Genomic DNA, 16461 nt, shown 5'->3' on the forward strand with positions numbered 1-16461 from the left:
GAGACAGTTTGCGCTCTCTGAACCCTCATCCTATCCAGCCTTTCCTCATCATGACATCTGCTTCAGGTTAGTGCGACATTTGATTAAAGCACAACAATAGATGCATATTAGATTAGAATGATGTATCATGCATACTGAGGGTGAAAAAAATTATGTTAACATGCAGGATGAAGTTTGAGCTAATATTTGTCATTTGATTTTAATTGCACGCAGGTGAGGTCTGGTCCAACACAAATGAATGAAAAGTGTTTATGAGCTTGACAATCAAGCTGTGCATCAGTTCCATATCCAGAAGGTGATTGGTCAACGGTCAACATCCACATAAACTCGTGAGTGGGAAGAAGTTTTCTCAGTCAAATGATTGTGTGAGAGAGTCCATTTGTTCCAGTATTCATTACACGATAAAGATTACACTTGTTCAGTGTGTGGCTCCAGCTGTGAGGTTTGTTAGAGCACACGAAGAGCCAAGACAAAAAAAAAAAAAGCCTCTACAGGTCATCATTTTCATTGACAGCTGGTGAACAAATTCAAGAAACGTGACGCAGGAGCAATCCCCCCCCCCCCTTTCCCTCTCTCTCTCTCCCTCTTTCTCTACTCCTCTCTTGTTGCTGACAACTGGTGCCTTCCCCACGAACTCTTCTTGGAAGTGATGGACCTTTCATGGATTGGAATCATTGGAAGAGATCACTCTGGAGCAGCGCAGCGCAAAGATATTTTCCTCTGTTTCACTCCGTCCACAATTCAGCTCCTACTTTCCACTGCAGCTCTTCCTCAACGTACAGAAATTCACAGATGGAATGCAGTCAGAGCCAGACGATAAATTATGAGGGATTATTCCTAGACTTTATCCAGTGATCTGCTGAAAACCAGAATGCTTAAGCACAACTGACACAGCAGAGGAAAAGCTGATGAGACACAATGAGAACGCAAAGGGTCTTGAGCATCAGGCATCTCGGAGTGACCTTACAGAAAAAGAAGAGCTATGCATAAAAAAAGGCTTTTCATTTCCACACAATAATTGCTCAAAACCTGTATTAATTTAATCCGTTAAATATATTTTGAGATATGATGTGATTTTGTGATTTCTGCTGTTTTCTGTTATGACATCTGCTTATTTTGACTCATCCTCTCATCTGCTATCAATAGTGAAGTTACTCTGCTGCCAAAAAAATAAATAAAAAGAGGCTGCCAGCCGCAGATTGTGATCACGCAGCACTGAATCCTATATGTAGGTTTATGACCACTTTAAAGCCCATATTACAGTATTATATTAACATACACCTGCTTCAGTTGTTTCTAACCCTCTTGTGCATTTATTCATTGGTGTCCATGACGATGAAAAAGACTGTAACACAGTTAAAAGTTTGGTCTCATTGTAGAATAGCTAGAGTTAAGACTGGATGATAATGCACTTTCACCGTATATTTCTCTCCCCTGACTACACACACACACACACTCCTTCTTGTGCTGTCTCCACAAGGACCAGATGATGTTTTCTCAGTCTCAGAGTGCTGGGCCTTGTTTGCGCACTGAACTCAGTGCCTTCAAAAGAGGTCGAGGCATTATTAGCATATTATCACAGACGTAATTAGGACATTATTGGAGGCACATGTTGCTCTGAGAGCCCTTGGGTCTGTTTTGGAAAAGTGTTCTTTGTCAGACAGAGCTTTTATTTACCTACAATACAATGTTCCAAGTCCCCCCCCCCCCCCCATGCTTTGCCCCTCTGCAAGGCCCCTCAAAGCCCAGCATAGATGCCAGTATAGCAGGGAGAATGAGGTGCAGCGGTGAGTAAGAGGGAATGCAAAAAGAGGAACGGCAAATCATAGACAGACTCGACAAACGTTAAATTTGTTATAGTTCTAGGTCCATTCAATCAAGGCACAAATATCAAAAGCAGAAATATATAAAATGGAGTTGTCATGATAAATATTGTGCAAATTTGTGCAATAAATGTGCAAAAAAAGATTTAAGAAAATAGATTTAATTGAAATCATTTTGACCCTGCTCTAAGGTTTAGCCTAGTGACCTGGACAATGTAATCAGAAAGCCTTTGGAAATAGACGGCTTGCTCTGCCCGTTATTTAAGCAATTGCGCCTTTAAATTTTACCTTCAGAGATATGCTAGGTCTTCCCATTGTTGCCTGTTTTTATGCTAAGCTACATTTCCTGATTTCTGGTCAGAGCTTCATGTTTCCCTACAGCCTGTTATAACATTGATAGTTAATTGTCCTCAGGCAGATCTGCGGTGGTGTCATGAGTTGGACTTTTATTTGCACGGTGGGTAAAAAGAAATGGTGACATTTCAAGGGTGGTCTACATTGGTGAGAAGTAGCGTTTCCAACTTCAAGCTGTCCAGATGACTTTCTTCCTCACATAGCTGTTGCACATTGTATCAACGGAATATGTAATTACATAGCAAAGTGTATTTCACACTGTCTGCTAACTTACAACAGGGTGAGGACTTGATGAAAGCAAAAGCAGGGTGAGAAAGCTTCGACCCTGTGTCCTCGCCAGAGGTTCAAATGTGGATTATTACTCCCGCCTTTTCCAAAGAGTAACAAGCCCAGTAATTTAGTCAATAAATATCTGAGTGCTCTGATCAAACAAGGCACTTACCCTTTGATTCAAAATTAAATTCCTGCTGTGTTTACATTGTATATACACTGATAAATCAATGAGCTATTTTTTTAGGATCTGGCCAGTAACATACCTCAGTCACAGGAAGGAAAAGACCATGAAGACACCATAAAGAGTAAAATGCTAATGACAGCAAGAGCTATTCAGCAGATATGAATCTTAACTCTTAATGAAGCGATCAATATGATAAAAAAAATGATAAAAGGGAAGAGACATAAGGTTAAAAAAAATGTTCAAGTGTCTCGACAAACATTGCGTCAGCAGAACATACAAAATCAAATTCCCATTTTCCCGAAACACTGTTCAAAGTGTGGGAAAGACCTGAGGGATTATAGAGGTGGGAGACTTTTCTTCAGAAATAAGTTGTTCAGTTTGGGCATCTATTTTTGACATGCTACATTCCTTTGCCTCAAGATATTCTCACCCATCTATAAGACATTTACAACCATCTTTGATGCTTCAACCGTGTAAGACTGGACAGAGGCTGGGCTGTGGTTACACACAGATATTTCTCAAGAGGTTCAGATGTCAGCTGAGAGAGACACAGGCAAACATGAAAAATCCAGCAGGGCTTAAAGTTAGTGAAGAGATGTTTTATGATGTATCTTCATGGCAACCGGTGACAAAAATATCACTTGGGACTCAGGAGCAGGTTGCCAACATGAAAACAACCTATATGCTGGCTTCTCAAAAGCTGTCAGATATTTTTAGGACAGTGTGTATTTCCTTGCAAGATAAAGTATTTTTATAGCAAGTAAGTTTGCAAAAATGACTTCTACTGCCAAATTCACCGGTAACAATAATGAGATGAGACACATGTCAGATGAATCTTAGTGCATACATTTGAAATAAAATTAACTTGACAACAGCTATTTTAGAATTGCTATCAGTATGTATTTATGATTCTAATGATAACTGAGCAATAAGCCCATGAAGCTTCTGACTTTATGTGCATATACTCTTACTATAAAGTTCAATTTTATAATTGGTGAGTTGAGGCGGAGTGTGTGGGGGGGGGGGGGGGTCCTCCATTGTCCTGTCTGTTTTTGTTTTGTTTTGTTTTGTTTCCTGTTCATTATTGTTTGGTGGCACCTCAAACACGCTTTGTAACTGTGATTAAATAATGTGGGAGACAAGCTTAGAATGGGAAGAATTCCAATGTTCATGAGCTTGGATTTCAATGACAATCCTATTTATAAGTGAAAATTGGAAATTCCAATGTGATGCGAAAAATGGCAGAGGTAGGGTTCCAGTAATTCTGATTACTTAAATGCGGCATTGGACTAACCCTAACCCTTTCTTTGGCCCTGCCTTGACCAGTTGGCAGCAAAATAGATGGTTAGCAAGTACACTGGCTGTCTGAACCAGGCTGTGGCTGAGCAGGCCTGGAGGCAGTCTAAACAGTAGATGAGCAATAAGATGGACTTTGGCAAACAGGCCTTGTGGCAGGGAATCTCTTGGGAGGCCTGTCATTGACAGACGTAATGGTTGCACTAGACTGTTCAGAGGTTAAGTCATCTTAGCCTTCAAAATTCTAATCATACATCTATTTGTTGAAATGAAAATAGATTACAAAGTCTTATTTATCTCTGTTGCTGAGGTCAAATTGTATACTGATCTCTATTCAGAAACTATTACCTGTCATCAAAAGGTTAATGTGGATTAATGATTAGACTGGACATTTTCGCAATGATGAAAGCAATCTCCATCTCTTTGTGGTTGGTGTAAGACTTGATCCTTCCTTAATTTCAGCTTTTGTGCTGCTGGAAGGCACCAGCTGGGGCTGCGACATGCAGACTTTGCACCCAGAGTGCAGCGGTGGCATCTGGTGAACTGTACCATTCATCGTTAAAGAATATGCAAATTGTTATCTTGGATTATTTTTTGTCAGCTTTTCTCCTTGATCCTATTTGAGCCTATTCATTCACCTGAATACCCGAATAACACAAAACAAAGTACAATAATACAAATGTCACCATTATTGCATTCACGGTCGCTCCTTTCACCATTGGCACTGCTGTTGGCAGTGCCAATCGTGGCACTGACAGCGGTCAGTGATAAATATCATATCATAAAATAAACTTAGGCTGTTCATAGAAACAGGCTTCTTTAGCATTTATCTCACTTGAGTTTTGCTCAATGACGTCAAATGAATAATCAGCGGCCTGTCAGTGGCAGGTTCCTGCCAGGGCCGTATTTATGATGACATCAGTGTTTTCGTTGGAAGCACTTTATCAGAAAAGCCAGAGGTTTAATGCGTCCCATGATCCATGTAAGTGATGGATTTAAAGTTCAGATAAAGCAAAGTTTCATCGGGTTTCTTGGAATCTCCTTTGGGCCTCTTGTTTTTTGTAATCCTTATTGTGGGCACCATGCCCTGTCAAGGTTTTCCCAAGTGTTCTGAACACTGTAGTTTGGACCGCTCAAAGAATCTCGCGTTTTTGTTGAATTCCCAAATATTTTCTCTTTTGGAGACGAGTCTATTTGATCAGTCAGATTTATTGAAAATTAAAGTTCAGAGTTGTAACGCTGGCTTGTGACTATATACTCCCATGGTCTTCCAGGAGTCTGTCTGACTGTTTTGGTCTGAACAAGGTGACCTCAGAAGATTTGCTCTGCCCTTTTTGGGGCTGGAGCAGGTGGCATCCCTCAGAATAATTTACAGCTTGGTTTCTCTGGTTCAAGGCAAGAGAGGTCATGGTCCCTCCGGTTTAATCGTACCATGACCAGAGAAACATGGCTTCTATTTTTCTGTGATACCTGTGAGATAGTCGCCATGTATTTTGACACCATGAAATCAAGAAAAACAATCATCTCAACTCAAATATTTGCCCCTCTTGTACTGAAAACATACTGTGAAGTCACTGCAGAAGTCAGTATTCTCTACAGAGGCCGCTTGAGTTCATATTTTCATACAGAGCGAGGATAAGCTGCATTATTGCTTAGTTTTTCACTGTGGGCAGCACAGTGGCGCAGTGGTAAGCGCTGTTGCCTCACAGCCTTATTTCTGTGAGAAGATGAAAATGCTGGACCAAGCTCAAATCATCCTATGTGTGCACGTCTACATGCTTGACCCTTCCCCTGGCATGCCATCTGCGGTGTATGCAAATGAGCTCTCAGTTTCTAGAAAACAACACACTGTTACTTCATTTCCTACTGAGCCAGTCCAAGTCCTTGACCTATTTAATACAAGGGCAGCAAATAGCCATGTTTCTCTGTTGTTGTACCAAGCATCAAAATCAGATGAGGATGGAGAGGAATACTAAGCCAGATAATCACGAGGATGATCCAAAAGTCATTATTTTTCTCATCATTGTTGTCTAAACTGAAAACTGCTCTACAATTTAGCCGAGTAACTGATGTCCAGATGCGCTTAATATCTCAGTTTTTGCTTTTTAAGTTCTTGGCTTTGTGTTTGTGTGTTTTATCACTGTTCAGGCAAAGACCCAGACTTTACTAAGTACTTGATGTTTGATTTACTCCTACTTGTTGATGTAACTAAGCATATATTTATCCACCTTCTGAACCTATCATGATTTTAAGTCCACCAAGGATCGGCATTTGTGTACTCTTCATTTTCAGATATATTTTAGGACGTGTATGTCATCTGGATAACTTAAACTTACCTTAAAAAACATGAACTCTCCATCCACAAATAGTATTTTGTCTCTTGGTTATCAAATATATGGCGCTCTCACTGACTAGAAAGGACTCAGACCTCCGCCAATAACTCTGGCACAAGAACCTGAACATCAGGAAACACACAAGAGCCTTCAGCAAATTTTTGTCAGCATTGGTCCCCTCTGAAAGAAGAAATTGGCAAACTCAACATGCACAATAAGTTCACTCCACTTTGTGTCTCTGTGAGGAGATCATCAACTGTTACCATAGCATGCAGAGCGTAGCGCAATGAGGACATTGGCTTTGTTCGGCTATGCCTCATGCCAAATTCGGAATCCCACCTAATTCCTTGATCCATGAAACCCCCTCCTAACATTTGGAATCACGTGTTTATCATCAGTAGTTCACGAGTTATCAATAATAACATGATTTTCCATAATAGTGGATCTGGTTCGATACTTGATTGACCTATTTTATTATCATTTATCATCATTGTATTGGCAAATCAACAAAAAAGAGGCCCCAATGTCATATCATATGACCTCCTCTGTCTCTTGTTGGCAGAAGTAACGTTGTTGATGAGAGAACCGAGACTGAATCAAAGCAGTAAAGTTATGAGCCATAATATGAAAACAATCATTTTTAAAGAAGCTAAAGAATTCTACTGAGCTGGTGGTCATTTTCAGAGCATTTGTTAATAAAATCAACTCTTTTCATGTTACAAAATTATGAATTTTGATATAAAAAATATTTGTTAAGCTTTAAGGTAGTTTACTTTTTAAACATTGCACGTGTCACATGATATTTTATATGAAAATGTCTTCTCTCGTGTTGTTTGTAACGTTGTGAGACTGTTGATGGGTGGACTTTTCTTCACCCTTCTGAAATGTTTAAATAGCATTCATAATCTAGCGAAAGCTGTGCGGCTTGTTGTGACAGAAATTGCTTGTTATCAACCAGGAAATTTGTCTGGGTCTAGCAAGGCCCTGGATTGATCAGCCCTGGGCCAAAACAAATCCAACCAGCTGCTGGATTTTTTTTTTGCTCTGGTTTGTTGAGTAGTAGTGCATGAGATGTATCCCAGCATCCCCAAGCCAATGCATATTTCCTGTCCCTGTTTCCTGTTGAATATCAAATTGCTATCAAGACTCATCAAGAGATGATGCTTAAACACAAATGGTGTTCCCACAAGCTGCACGTGGTTACAATTAGTGCAAGGTCTTTCCTTGTCTCAGTGTCTGTTCCTATTGCTTTTAACTTGATGTGCATCATCTGTGAATATAAAACCGAAATTATGACCACAAGAGGAACGAAAACAAAGAAAACCTATACTGTAAATACTTTCTTCTTCTTCTTCCTCCTCTTTCGGCGTGTCCCCGTCAGGGGTCGCCACAGCAAATCAACCCTCTAGTTTTACACCGGGTGCCATTCCTGCCACAGCCCTCTGCATCTATCCGGGCTTGGGACTGTCCCAAGGGAGGCACTACCCGTGCTGCCTCTGAGGCTGCATTATACTGTAGATCCTTTGCTTGAAACAAAAATAATTTGTAGTCCTTGAAACAGAGGTGTGGGTGCATTGAAAGACTTCCATGGGAGTAAATTCACAAACGCATGAAAATTCAGAGAACTCAAAGCCATGCTCGTTTTTCACTGCACTGACTCAAGCCATTTCTGTCATTTTACAAGCTGATATTTTTCCAGAAGGGACTAAAAAGAAGAAGAAGAAAAACTTATGGTGATTTCTTGGACAGATGTGAACCAGTGATTGTCTTTCCTTCCAGCCAAACGTCTACACAGATCACTGAGGAGACACGGCAGGAGCCTCATCCTGTGAGATTCATGTTACAGCTCATTTACATTGTGAAAATCTTACTTTATTTTGTAACTCTGCCTATATATATAAAGTATCCTATCTTAAATCTCAACCCTTAAAATGTATGTGTGTGTGAGAGAGAGAGAGAGCACTAATTATTCCAGGTGTTTGCGTTGAACTGATTGCTCCCTCTCAGTCATATTGCGGCTCGCTGGACCTGGAAGTCTGCCTTGAGTCGGAACACACGTGTAATAATGTTAGCAGAGGGCTACAACTGTCTTGCCTCTACCACCCCTACCTGGCATCCTAGGATTGGCACCATGCATTATTATTATTACTGCATGCACTGTGGGCAGGACATTCGCAGTGACCCTCTAAGGTATTTCTCAGTACTGCTGTAATGACAAACCTTTCTTTGCCCTCTGACCCACAGAGTTCAGTCCCCAGACACACACACAGAGTGATTCCAGATGGATGGAGTCCGTGGTCGGAAAGACGTCGCTGTCGGAGTGTCATCGCCACAATGTCAGGTTTCAATCACATTCTCGTGTTGGTCAAAATAGAGCCAGTGTCCAAGGATGGTTTTCATTTTTCACTGTGATGTCTTTGATTGATGCAAACCTGCAGACAAATTAATTACCTAAATCAGTCCCAGATGTTATATGTAAGAGACACTGTTTTTATTTTCCTCTCTCAAAGCTCTTTTGCCTCTGTGAAAGCCATTTCAATGAGCGGTGTAGTTTGGGCTTTAGGAAGGGTAGTGAGTCCGTGCTAAGCGAATGGTTTCATACCCAGTTGCATGTGTCATGTGCCAATAACAGTCTGTCAACTCGCCTCAAAATTCTTTCCAACAAGTGTGGATACGTTAATGGAAACCAACCCATCAATTAGGAAAAACGGGTGCACGCTTAATCGCTCTCCACTAAGGATACACTTCATCTGTCGCGACTGCAGTCGGCAGGAATAATATGTGATCCCACACATGGTGACCACTGGAAGTAACATATATAATATATAAAACACACTTAGTAACTTTACAACAACAAAATAATTGATTTGAGGCGGGGAGAGACACATGCCGAACGTCTTGAGTTATTGTAAAAAAAAAAAGAAAAAAAGGGAAAACTTAAAAAAACAGCCTTGGCGGTCATTGTTCAGTCTGGCCGAGATGCTTCCTCTATCCCATTTTGTAATATTTGGCTGGAGAGGCTGTACGGAAAAGGCGGTCTTTTAAGGACACTGATGCAGGCGGTGTCAACGGCAGTGAGGATGCATATGCTCGACAAATTATGTAACATTACCTACTCTAAAAGTTCATCTGTGAGGTCAGTTGTCAGAATATCCTTTTTATTTTCAATGGCTTCACTTGATATAAGGTGAGACTCTGAGTCACCGAAAGTAGCCCAGCTGTTTTCTGATTCATGTAAATCAGAAAACAGCTGGGCTACTTCTCACTCCTGAGCAGGATGAACCGGCTAGATTGAGGAATATATTTGAGATAGAAAATTGAAAAGTGTTAGATGAGAAGATCAGTATGAGTCGCCAGGCTGTGCACCCGCTGGTTGCTGTAGCATAGGACTGAGTAAGCCCAGCTTAATTTTGAATACTGCACCATATTTACCCTTTTGACAATTGTGTCTTCTAACTATTGTAGATTTTTTTTTAACGAAGCAGTAGGGTGGTAGTGACGTAAAACACACTCACAGAACATACTATTAAGACCCCAAACAACATTCCCTTCTTGTCTGGTTTCTCTCAACCCAGGTTGGCCGTATCGAGGAGGCATTTTGAGCAGAAACTATTCACAAATGACAAAAAAAGATGGTTTACGCATGTTTTAGTTGGAATAACGAAGATGTGAATAACTTCTGTTGGGTTTGCTCAGTGATAGATGTTTTGGCTGTCTTTATGTTTCTGCGTCTGCTGCAGGGAGGCTAAACAGGATGAACGTCACAGGTGGGAAATTGAGTTCATTGCTCAGATTGCTGTTACGTTTCTCTCTGGGTTTTACATAATCAGCAAAACGGCCTCTGACGACGATCTGAATGGAAATCATCATTCAGTTCCTGTCATTTCCCCTGAATCACAATATTTTGGAAACTGCTAAATTGTTTCCTCATGCTTAACAATTTCTGCTTGTTTAACTTGAGTTATGTCAGTTGCAAGCCTGCCCATGGCTGGTTCTCTTCCCGAATCTCTGTGGATAACTGGTACTTCTGCCAGTGTGACTGTAAACAGCCATTAGAGAGATGACGCAGCTTGGAAGAAAGGCTGATGTCGTAAATACATGCAGTTCACAGAGAGCTACACACAAAACACACACAAAACTATTCAGAAAATATCAGAAAGATAGTTATATGTATGCATTCACATGCTTACTCTGGAGTTAGGGTTGGGTTTAGGGTCCGTCCTATTGTAATGAATTTAAAATGTCACAAGCAGGAAAGATAAGATATTTTCATCACATGAAGATAATTTTAGAGAATATGTTTTTCATTCTTTCATGTTTTTATAAAAATGTTAACTTTTTTTATTTACTATCAGTGTACAGTAGCCTTAGCAGATTGTTTGTAGAAAATGATCTAATACTGACTCACTCTCCAATGCAATCGCACATTGCGTCACAATATACGCTGCCATTCGTCTCTCAATACACGGCGGTGAGGTGAGGCTTTGTGTGTTCCAGTTTAATTTGTTCAGTTTATAACTTCTTGAGCTACAAAATGTTCTGCTGCCAACTCTGCTGAGGCAACAGTTTGCAATCCAAATAAAAAACAGAATTTAATGGTTATTCTGTCTGAGTTATTTAGAGTGTGTTTGCTATTTGTTTAAGCAGCGGAATCACAAACAATAAAAGCATTGTAGTGGGAATACCCATGGGATGGCGGCTACCACTGATCTAGATTAACTTCTACAGCTGGAAAATGGGTGAAGCCCATCAGCGCACCAACATCATCGAGGATAGAGAATGAGTTTACTGTGCAAATTCTCAGCCCTGTCTGCCTTTCGGAGCCAGTGATGCAAAATGAGAGGCAGGTGTGATGTTTGTCAGTGTGGCACCTTTTCACTACAAATGAGAACATGATGATGTTAACTTGACAGCTCTTTTCAGGCCAACGCATGGATCTAAGCTGTAATGATATATCGGCAAACCGTAACTGAATGTGCATCAGAATCAGCAGGATTCAGCCCAGATGAAGCCCCAGTGTAGTTTTAAGATAACCAAAGCTACCTAACTCTTTCTGCACAGTGAGTGTGTTTTCTTTCTAATTAGCAGATAAAGACACTCGCGTTTAATGAAGAAAGGGCGTTAAAAACTGCAGCAATGTTTTTGATACTATACCATAAAAAAATGTGAAAACAACTCATAGGAGGAATTTCACTGCAAATTCATTGCGATCGTTTCCCTTGCCCTCTTAGAATCACAGTTAGCATTTTCCCCGGCTTTAACCCCAAGAGTGAGAAATCCAAGCAGTGGAAAAATGTCTCTCTCCACTTGGCTGGTGTTAATGGGTTCAGGCTACTCAGAGAAAACAGACGTCTCTAATCCTCCATGGATACGGCAGCGTCTATAAAACCGTCTCTCATTTAACGCCTTCCTTTGTAAGAATAAAATACAGCTGGGATCCACAGCCAAATGAGAAAGTTTAAAAGGCCACTTCATTTTCAGATGAGGCAGCATTTCTGCCTTTTTATTTATCAGTCAACAGAATTGACGTCATACATAAACAAAGGCTGAAGGAATATTAGCATCCAAATTTCCCCATTTCTTTTCCAAAGACATTCACTTTTGAAAGGTCACTGTTGTAATAAGAGAACTGGTTCAAAGGTTCTGTCCACCACACTTTGTCATTTTTTGGCCTTTTGGACCACAGAGGAAGAGTCCAGAAGCAAAAGAGTGCGGATAATAGTCATGTGACTAGACTTACAGTCTTTTGCAAGCTTTGTTTTCAAAGTTAAAGTACTGTACTGCACGCTTCCGCTTCTCTGATCCCCACCTTTCAAGCATCTATAAAGCAGGCAGACCTTTTAATCATTATGGGAAATGCATGTGAATATTTGCACGGTTCTGAACCAAGGTCACCAAGCACAATCAGCGTTCTCCAGTTGCCTTGCAGTGCTGTGAGACTCAGTGGATGTCTCACTTTGAAACAAGTGTTTCTCATTATGTCGAGTATTGAGCTTGGCAGGAAGCCCACGGAAATCCTGCCAATGCAAAATCTGCTTTCCAGCGCCTGTTTAGAATACCATATATAGTTTCACCTGTTACGCTGCTCAATTCTCAGAGCTAATCCACATAATCAACATGTTTTCAAGTGTTTCAAGTTTTCAGAACTTTGTTATTTTTGATATCACGTGTTTCATGCGTGTGTAGTTAAGGACAAGAGTCCTTTTTTTTTTGCCATTTAAATTTTTTTTTACTGATATTTCAGAATCATCTAAAAAGAACTGCAACAGCAGATTGCGCGTTCAAAAATACATTTGGTGTCATGAACCTGCAGCTTCACATTTATATGCACTGCTCCCAATGAATCTTCTTGTCTGGCAGCCATCTTAAAAATAGCGCGTTGGTTTCTAGAGGAGATGTGGAATTTGTGACACACTGATGAGAGTGTTCAAGCTCTGAAAGGTTGCAGACTGAAAAATGACCACAACTGTCGAGGGTTTCAGGTCACACAGGTACAAATAACAGCAAAAATCAGATGTCGTCATCAGATACACACACATGCCGTCACCTTTGTGGAAAGGTACGCCAAAGTCCACCCCAACCTCTTCTTTCAGCGCTCTTCCAACATCAACAAGGTGTTCTACCATAAACGCTGCACTCGCTTCTTTTCGTGGAGACATCTCCCTTTTCTTTGATGTGCAGCGCAGATGTTCCAAAACCGTTTAGGACCATGGGGAAGGTTCTCACCAATTCCAAAGGGAAGAGTTTCCTGGATGGGCTGAACGGGGGATGCTATCCGTTAAAAACGTTTTCCTTACAGTTGCAAATCACATCTGTCATCGGAATTGCCTTTTATTTATCACCAAAAAAAATCATCATTAGCTACAACTATGGAATCCACACAACCTGAAATTCATCTGCTCTTTTTCGAGTTCAAGGAATGCTTAGTCCGTATTCAGCAAGTTTACATTAACATTTTACTCCTGAGCAAATCCACAGTCAGAGCTGGTGGCCACTTGGTGGCCACACTTCAACTCTTGGTGCTCGTGGGCCTTTTGAAACTTTGTCCAGATGTTCACTGGGGTGACATTACTAGGAATCCCATGTTATGGTTTTCCTCTAAGGTGAGCAAATGAACCCAGACACTGATCTGAGACAGAGTGTTGGTTATCAAGAGAGTCCAGCAGCTCCTCATCACAAAGACTGTCACTACAGAAGGTGACACTGGAGGCAGTATCGATTACGCACTGCACATCTGCATAAGCTGCTCTTACAGTGACCTCAGGGCAGGTTCTGACTGGTTTTCTGCTCGGCAGGGGCAGTAATGTTGTCCTAGTGTGAGGTGAGCAGAAGTGACAGATCAAGTGATTTTTACTTCAAACAGCCAGGAAATGATGACTTCCTTTACTGTCAGATTAGTGTAGAGTAGACTCAGACAAGAAAGATTCAACCACTGACAAATGTGCTTCAAATCTACAGACTGAGAACAAAAAAGGCACAGAGAGGAGGAAGAAGATAATGACAGTAGCATGCTGAAGAGGAGGAGCAACAAAGTTGAAACAGGTTCTGAGTGAAAGGAAGGGAGGACAGGCAACAATATATTACACGGATCCCTTCAGGATTTAATTAAGGCCTCAATCAGGGTAAATCAGGCCTTGCAGCAATAACTACAGTCCTCCCATTCGCGAGAGAGGAAGTGTTTTCAGAGCAGAAGGTGAGCTCAGTAATTTACATTACGCTGTCTGCTTGGCCTCATCTGTGTCCAGCTCCCTCACAGACTTTGTTAATTGAGACAGCAGGTGGAGTCGCATACTGAAGGCTACATCTCCTTTCTCTTCTCCCACTGTCCTTTGGCTCACTCTTAACCCTAATCCACTTGAAATCGAAAGGTACATTTGAACACCTGAGAAAATCCTCCTGTCTCCTCAGATCTCCGCTCAGATTGTCGTGGCTCATTTGCATGGCACTGGCGAAGCTACCGTCACAGACAAGTCATTGAGACAGTAAAGAGCTGGTGGTGTGCTTGACTTGGCCACGACTGGCCAACTGAATGTGAATTTATAATGCGGCGGGTTGGTTCCAAAAGGCGTTGGGTATCATCTCTCCTCTGCAGATGTGTTTTTGTAGGCCTAGCTTAAATATTTGAGGAGCACATGTGGGGATGAACGGTGGCACAGGATTTCATCATAAACCTGTGAAGGGCACGTCGGTGGGGGGTCATTTTAAGAGCAGTGTCAACATGGTGCGGACCCCACTTCTGTCGACTCAGCAAACAGACGCGTGAAAAGGCAGCGACGGCTGTTTTCTGGAAAGGCCCGGTGGTTTTCCCAGAATGCCTTTGATGGTGCCAACAGTCTCTGGACACATTTCCCTCAAAGAATCTGGGTTGTGTACACAAAGTAACTATGAGATGTAAACTGATGTTCGAGAAAAAAAAATACGATTGGACAATGGGAACGAGCCGACCTGACTGTAAACAAAGATGAAAGCCATTTACGGTAGGTGGTTCATCTTGCCATGACATTTCCATGTCTATTGTGTCATTATTATGGGATGCCGCTGCTGCTGGCTTTGCAGATGTGCTGGAGAATATTACATCATGTAAGTTTTTCCTCTCTCCTCGTTGTCACAGTTTCCCGTTGTGACATCCCAGCTGCATCCCAGCTTCCCCTGAAATCATCCGCTGCCTGCAGATCACAGCTTCTGATTTTGCAAGGAGCCTCGATGTTTTAACTCTCCCACTCAGTCAGTCGCCGGGGTGAGAGTCGCATCAGGCTTTTGCTGTCAGCTCCTGCTGTTTGCACAGCCTGCCCATGTGTGGACATGTAGCACGGTTCACCTCCCTAAAGCAGGGAGTTTCAATCCAGCCAGAGATCCCTACAAGTGAAAATGTATCATTCAAGTGAGAATGATATTGACTCTGTTGATCATTTCCGATCTTTTACTTATCTCTGTGTTTAGTTTGCGTTTTGTGTTTTTCCTGAAAAAAGTTTGACTTATTTTTTTTTATTTGAGCCATCATTTCAAACTTCAGTTTTGCCCTTGACTCCTGTCCTTGCCCCTGCGTCGCTGTGCATCATTTCATCCATTACCCAAACCATCCATCATGAGCCCCCACTTTTTGGTCCCTCTTCACTTTGCGTTTGCCTCTGTCTGTTTGCATGTCTACTGGGGGTTTCCATGCAACGCTCCTTTTTCCCAGAACAGACACCTGCCCTTCCCCACCCAAGACAATCCCTCTGTCAGTCTAAATGTGAAAGGAAGAGAGAGAAATGTCTTTGATAAAACTGCATCAACTTCTCTCGGTGGTTTAACCCAACTTCAGTCACCATCATTAATGTACACCGAGGGGGGGGGGTGCAACACGCCATACGTGTTGCACTACAACAGCAACGTTTGTACGGAGTCGACTCAACTCTCCCGATACATCATTAAGGGAGGTTGTGGTTTCTCATCATTCATCACAGCAGCATTCAGCACAAGGCCTTAGAGTGCTTTGACCCGGCTGGCCAAGCAGTATGTAGGCAGAGATGAGTAGCTTTCAAGACTTATCCACTTTAAAACCTCAGATCATCCTTCTCCTATAACGCATCCCCAGTCATAAGGTGACTTTGTGACCAATCAAAGAATCAGTGCTTCCTGTAACTAAAAGGGTTGCGTTGCCTTTGTCGATCTTAACGTAGGTTCATGTTGTCACCTCAAGTGAAATCAAATCTATTTGTTTCAGAGTTTTAATAGTCTGCCTACAAAAATTACTCGACACAGGAGTTTTCCAAATCTTGGATCAGAACATCGCAATGTGGGAATGTCACAATTTTACAGTTTATAATTTTAGCGTAAATTAAAATGACTGATGGTTCAGGAGGAAGCTGGAATGTTTGTTCAAGATATCTTGCAGTTATGGATGTGGTCAAACTTATAAGCTCTATAATTCACATATTTGTTATGGCGAGCATTTATATTTAATATTATAAGCAAGTCCTCCTATTGTTTTTGCTAATTTATCAAACCTGTCAAGACCTTTTTTTTTAACTTGTTAACCAGTTAAGAACAATTAAAATATTTTGGTGTATGCATTTTGGCCAAAGTGTTCAGGACTTTTAATGAGCTGGCAGCTACAAAGAAAGAAAATCAACATTGTATTACAGTCTGAGTGATGAGATCTTTGTTCAATTATAGTGAACCACCTGTTGGCTTGTAAACAACAGAACAGTGAGAT

Source organism: Brachionichthys hirsutus, unplaced genomic scaffold, assembly GCF_040956055.1.
Source record: "Brachionichthys hirsutus isolate HB-005 unplaced genomic scaffold, CSIRO-AGI_Bhir_v1 contig_440, whole genome shotgun sequence".
NCBI classification, from domain to species: Eukaryota; Metazoa; Chordata; class Actinopteri; order Lophiiformes; family Brachionichthyidae; genus Brachionichthys; species Brachionichthys hirsutus.